A 7,500-nucleotide genomic window follows, 5' to 3' on the forward strand; every position below is an offset into this window, starting at 1 on the left:
TTCCAACTGCTCAACATCCTCTGGGAGGCTGTTCTACAGTTCAACGGTGTGAGGAATAAAGGACTTCTGAAACTGAGAAGTTCTACAACAAGGCATATTTTCTGCATATTGGTGCTGCAGTTCAGCAAATCTGGTTGCTCTCGACATGAAAAGGGGATCAAGGATCAATTGTGAATGTGAAAGATCCCTGTTAAAATACAACTTATGAAAAATGGACAAACACGAGACTATCCATCAATGGTCCAAGTCAGAACCACTAATATTAAGAAACAAAACCTACCACCACGAACCACTCTATCTAAAAGAGATAAATCCCTGGCAGAAGCAGACATCCACACCAGAGAACAGTATTCTAGTAAAGGAAGTACAAATAACCTAAAAGAGGTTGCATTAATTTTGTCACAGTTATGAATCTATGCGGCATTACAAACAATACCTAACTTTCGTGCAGCATTTGCTGAGACTTAAATTAGATGTTTCTCAAAAATAAGACAAGTTGAAAGTTACACCTAGAATAGTTACAGCTTCAGACTCATTCAACTAAGTCCCATCCACCTGAAGGGGAGGATGGGGTGGAAAATCTGTATGAGATCTGCTAATCAATAGTGTTTTCATTTTACTGGAGTTCATTCTCATACCCCCACACTACACCATTCATTGATCTGATCCATGTCCCAACTGAGGCCGATGGCAGTTTAATTTCTCATAAGTGTAGACTTTACTACACCCACAAGTGTTTCATCATCGGCAGACTAACAATTCTTGTTTTCCAGGTCAACAACCATACCACTTGTATACACTAAAACTAACAGTGGACCAAGAACACAAGGGCACTGACTAATTCGGGCAGCAGTAGACACACAAGTAAATACCCTCCTCAGGATCTGTAGGCAACTGTTCTCTTCATGGCATTGACCTCATCCTCGAACTAGTTGTGATATGTGGCTTTGTAATACATTATGATGCTTCGTGCGATAGGCATCATCACTGGTCATCTGATGGCATACACATCCAACCGTTTTCATATGCACCCTTTTATTAGATTGCTGTCATATACGTTTTTAGTTAGGAACTGCCTAACATGTTTGAGCTCACATCTCACGTACATGGCTACCACAGATAGTTTGTAAGTGTTAGGGCACTCCCTACAAGCATTAAGGCACTAACCCACATTAGTTTGACTTTTAGTACACTGTAGTATTGTACCTGTCTCCTTTCTTTCCCACATCCAGGAAGGGAAGTTGGCCTTTGACACCATATTCTATATTGAAGTTTATGCTAGAGTTCCTCTTCAAGGCATACTGTAGGTGGGTGGCTTCTTCATCAAGTATCGATGGCAATGAAGATATCGTCTATACGAGTATATTGGGCATGTATCTCCGGTTTCGGATGGGAATTGAGGGTTCTTTCCTCAACCTCTGCCACGTACATATTGGCAAATAGTATGCCAGTAGGGGATCCCATGGTGACACCATCTGCCTGTTGAAAGAGGTCACCCCTATGTGAGGGAAAGGGCCTCCTTGGTACAGATTACGAGAAGATTTCGAAAGGCATCTTCTGGTATGTCAAGGGGTGTAGCATCCGCGTGATTAGACTCTCCTTAAAATGATGGTTTCGTCCACCAATACATTCATGAATAGACTTTCTACTTCTCCTCCCAGATGGTACTAGAGAAAGTTACCTTCCCTTGGGCCTGGAGAGAGAGCAAGTTATTTGTAAGGTTTGCAATTTTAGGGCACTTAACTTACCTGTGGGGTTTTTCGTGAAATGACAGTTAAGGCCAAGGTTGAGAATTTGTTTTTGTCCATCAGGTTAATGTATCCATCAGAAGGCTTCTCATTTCTGAGCGGCCTCTATTCAGCCACATTAATTTCTTCTGGATGATATTGGCAGTGATACATTGATGTCGTTGTTTTGACTCCTGCAGGAATTTAAAAGCATTCTCGATCGTCATATCACACAAATCCCTTACCAGAGTGTACAATCAGGCATTTATCTTCCTTTTTGTTTACTTTCCTGTTTTTTTTTTTTTCAAAGTGTGTGGGACAGGCTGATGAGAAAACAATACTTGCTAGTTGGATTATCAGGAAAGTGCCTTTGTCTGTACCTAGTCTTTTCCTTATGAGCATTTTATTATTTCTAAATTCATCCTGACTGTCCTTCCCCAGGTGTTGTGACAAACCTGGTGGATTTCTTATTTGCCTTGCAAAGTGTGCCAGCCCCACCTTATTGACCAGTTGCTTCCAGCACTTTTTTCAACGACATTTTTACATGTTTATTTATACTTTCAATAGAATTTTTGTAAATAATGTAAATGCTGTTGTTGTTGATGGTATTGTTGTTTATTGTTCTGTTGATTTTTACAATATTTCTGTTGCGAGTCTGTTTATTGATTTTGTTACTGATTTTGTATTGTTAACTTTCACTCTTTCAGGAGACATCGAGTTAAACCCTGGACCTATTATTAATTACAGTAAGAAAAATAGCAAACTGCACTACTGAAATATTTAGGGCACCAGGTCAAATTTTCTTGATCTCCAGAATTGCGCCTGTAACTATGATTTGACGTTTTTATCAGAGACTCTTGTAAGTAGTAACAAGTCAAGAGTTGAGTTTTTAATCCCAGTGTTTGATAGCCCCGAATTTTTTCAGCGTCATAACATCCCACATGCTCAAGATATGGCTGTATACACCAAGTCCAGACAATCTATTTATCATCAGAAACATTTGGAGTACAGTTGCCATAAAGTGCTTTGTTTGAAAATTTTTTGAAAATTTTCAATAAGTTCCTAAATTATTTCTTTGGTTTTTCTTTAACATAAGTTAAATTTCATTTTTTTGCACAAGTTGCGAAAAACTGCTTGTTCTTTTCGCTCCCATCAAGGGTTTGCATATATTGTTAAGTATTTTTATTTATCTGCTTGTTTCTTGTTTTTATATTCTCAACAACTGCGGTACTGTCGCATGCAACTATCTCTCTTTGCCTGACAGTATTACGCTGCATTTCTCGTCGCCCTTACTTTATGTTTGGAAGCTTTCCATCAGAAGAAGGTTTATCATTATGGTTCCCCAAACGGAGGTTCAGCACCCCATATTTTCTCTGCACTCTTCATCATTCGTTATTGCCTGCAAAGCTGCTTCCTGGTCAAGGCCAGGACTTTCAATGCTCACTCGCTTCAACTTTTCCGGCTGTTGGTGGTGAAAGTCTGCCCTGTTCCCTCCTGTGTGAGCTGGTCTTTGGGTTTTGCCTTTTCCCACCTGTGAGCAAAGTCCTTCCCTTGAAGTTAAGAGTGTTTTGCTGTATCCTCCAGGAAACATCAGGAGGCCTTCTGAGCCTGGAGAAGAGTGAGCATCCCCTTTTGCCCATATTTGCTTTCCCCGTTATGTGAGTGGACACCCCCGTTGGAGCATTACAGAAAAGAGTCAAGTGGAAGCTCCTGTAGGAGCCTTTATGGACAGTTTTTCCTTGACAGAAACAGCTTCAGTGTAATTTCACCATATTTGGTGAACGTTTATCTGTTGAATAATTTTTTCTTATTCTTGAGAAGTGTGCCAGACGAGAAAAGAAGAAGTATAGACTGATTCAAAGTCCTGATAAGAAGACAGTATATGCTAACAATACCATTGTCTTCAATAGAAATTGCTAAGAGAGAAAGTATGCCCTAGTAGCATTTATAATATACATATATATATATATATATATATATATATATATATATATATATATATATATATATATATATATATATATATATATATATATATATATATATATATATATATATATATATATATATATATAATTCCGTTGGCTGCCTTTCTGCCTGTTGTATGTGTGTGTGTGTCCCCATTCCTCCCACTTCCCTACCCCTAAAAACCGGTTTAATCAGGGTTGTCCCTAAGCACCAACGCCCCCTCCCCCGGGTCTTCAACTCCCTCATGGAAAAACGATAATCCTCATCCCCCTTCCTCCTCCCCTCCTTTCCTCCTTTCCCTCCCATTTCCCTCCCCCTCCCTCTTCCCGCTTCCCTTTTCCCTTTTCCATGTTTTATGATGAAATAAAATGTGTTGAGATTGAGCACTGTTAACAAAATGTTTGTAGATCTGTAAGGACGTATCTTTTATAAAAGAAATGAACAGGTTTTTCAACTCAAAATATAACTTGCTTGACCTTTAGAATTTATGAAATGTTTAATTAACCTCATGTGGTAACTATGAACCACCTGCATTATGAGGATCACAGTAAATACTACTCCTGTTATACAACTGGAGTTTTTAAGATTAACGAAGACGTTATAAACTAATGGGTGTTTCCCCAGGAGGTGAAAGAAATTATTCCGAAGACAAATCCTGGATTTCTCCCCTGAAGGGAAGTAGATCTGACAGGAATCTGTTTAGGAGCTGAAGACGACTTCACAGGATCCTGGAGTCTAAGAATTTAAGAAGACGTTATAATCCAATGACCATTTCTCCAGGAATGCTTCAGGAGCTAAAGACTGCTTCAAAGGATCCTAGAGTTATGAAGATGTCTTTCAAGAATAATATTTTAATAACTGCAAGGAATTTTCAACATTAAGTGACCCAACGGAATATAATAAAGGACTTTTGGCTGAGTTTTGTTATTCTCGCTTCGAAATGGACTCAGTGGGTAATTCTAGAACAACAGCAGGCACTACTGATGATGGGCCGGAACCGCCAGTAGTATCAGCATTGACTCAAAGCCCATCAGCAGCTACTGCTGCACCTACACCAAGATATGGTCAGTTGTTTGAATATGACCGGAAGGTAAACGGGGGTGTTGCTGCCAGTAGACCTTTGCTGACTATTAGCAGTAGGGCTAATTTAGCTGTGGTATGTGTATGAGTATGGTATGGGTATGGTACAGATATGGGTATCGGTATGGGTATGGCATTGGTATGGGTATTGGTATTGCATGGATATGGGTATGGGTACGGAATGAATATGGGTATGGGTACGGAATGAATATGGGTATGGATATGGGTGGGCATATTGGCATAAGTATGGGTATGGGTATGGTTCAGATATGGTTCTGGGTTTGGGTAGGTATGGATATGGTTATGAGTATAGGTATACTGCAATACGGGTATGGGTATGGGTATGGTACGGATATGGGAACTAGCAAACGTGAGCATTGGCGACCAGCTGTCTATGCATATATATATATATATATATATATATATATATATATATATATATATATATATATATATATATATATATATATATATATATATATATATATATATATATATATGTGTATATATATATGTGTGTGTGTGTGTGTGTGTGTGTGTTACAGTAAGATTGTGAAGCCAGGGATTTCAAGAAATCCTTGAAATTTTAATGGAATTCTTGAAATCACCAATTCACCTAGGAACGTTTGATTCCTGAGGGGCTAGTAGGCTACTAGACATGGCAGAACAGTGATTCATCTACACTGTTTTACCGTGTTTAGCACTAGCCCCTCTGGGATCAAATATGTTTCACTGTGTTTAGTACTAGCCCCTCTGGGACCAAATATGTTTCGCTTTGTTTAGTGCTAGCCCCTCTGGAATCAAATATGTTTCGTTGTGTTTAGTACTAGCCCCTCGGGGATCAAATGCACTTAAGGACATTTGATCCCTGAGGGCCTAGTCGAGTACTAAACACAGCGAAACAGTGTAGATGAATCACTGTTTCACCATATTTAGTACTTGCCCCTCAGGGATCAAATGTCCCTAAGTGAATTGGTGATATCACAGATTCCCTGAAAATTTTAGGGATTTCATGAAATCCCTGGTTTCACGGTCTTAGTGTAACATACTATATATATATATATATATATATATATATATATATATATATATATATATATATATATATATATATATATATATATATATATATATATATATATATATATGTATATATATATATATACTGTCACAAAGTGATCAAGTACCTGGTTATTACATAATTAATAAAACCTCATAACAAAAATATTAAGACTGAATACAAAGGTACAGTAATCCCTTAAAACTTACTTATCACTTGGAAAAATCAATCTAACTATCAAGTTATGGGTGAGGTAGCAACTAATAAGTTATAAACAGACTAGTGGAAAATGGGCATCACTTCAACAAACACTATAATGGTTTCCATGGTTCTATTTCACTTTCATAAAGGAGAACTAGACAGATATATCACTTACCTTGCACACATTCATTAATCACTGGTGGTCAAAATGAAACACTGTGCTTTTAAAACTTTAAACATACAAACTTTAAACATACAATCTCAAAAAGATTTACAATTACTTGACAACAGTGTAAGATTTAAGTATTTCTTAATCAAGATTAATTCACAAAACTTTAATTTATCAAGAAACTTTAATTTATCAAGAAAGCAATTTGGTTAAGTAAAATTCAAACCATTAACTCTCACTCAAGTTTTAAATATAAGTCTGAACATCTGCAATTAGCCCAAGTGTTCACTAAAACATTAAGAAATGGGAGTCAATACAGGTATTCACTGAAATCTCAATAATAAGTATGCACTAACAAAATGCTAAGTAATCACCAACACAAACTTTGGCAAACACTGTGTAATTATAAAATTGGAGCAATATGATAACACAGACTTATAAAAAAGAAATATGCAAAAATGGAAATATACCAACAGCAATTTCACTAAGACAAAAATATGTTTAAAGATTATGTCAATCTTTCAAAAGATTACCTTCACATTAAAAAAAAAAAAGCTAAACTCGCGTCTTTCTAAAACTCCCTCAAAGACAACACTACCAAGTCACATTTATTTGCACTTAGTAAAATATAGTTAACAGTAAGACACATTAGAACTCACCATAAGAGATATTTTCCACCTCTTATCAAAATAATAATTCTCCATCACAATAACAGCACAAAACATATCAAGTAAGAATCTTTCCTTCTTCAACAGAAAATAGTAAAACACATTTTCACAATGTTTCCACAATATAAACACCTTAGATCATTGTTACAAAATGTATACACTTCTGTGGGTGAATTTGACAAAACTTATGCTTTTGTGGAAGGAGGATAATATATATAATATTATATATATATATATATATATATATATATATATATATATATATATATATATATATATATATACATATACCCTTTAGACACTACTGTACCAGAGAGAGAGAGAGAGAGATCCAGACCTCAGGAATAGAGAGAGAGAGAGAGATAAATGACAACTGCTGTCTTTGAATTCCCACCCGTCGGCAACTCCTCAACTCCTTGGGTCTCTTTTATGATTTCCCTTTGAATATCTATGGAGGGTCCTAAAGGGTTATCAACTAGTCCCTTCAGTCTTTGAATAACGGATTTCTCCTTCCACCTCTCAGTATATATGATACATAAAGTATACATACATTATACATACAGGTATACATGTACCATGATAGTTCTTTGGTATACATACAAGACTGATTTATATACGATCAGCTTC

Source organism: Macrobrachium rosenbergii, chromosome 54 (genome assembly GCF_040412425.1).
Source record: "Macrobrachium rosenbergii isolate ZJJX-2024 chromosome 54, ASM4041242v1, whole genome shotgun sequence".
In the NCBI taxonomy this organism is placed as follows: Eukaryota; Metazoa; Arthropoda; class Malacostraca; order Decapoda; family Palaemonidae; genus Macrobrachium; species Macrobrachium rosenbergii.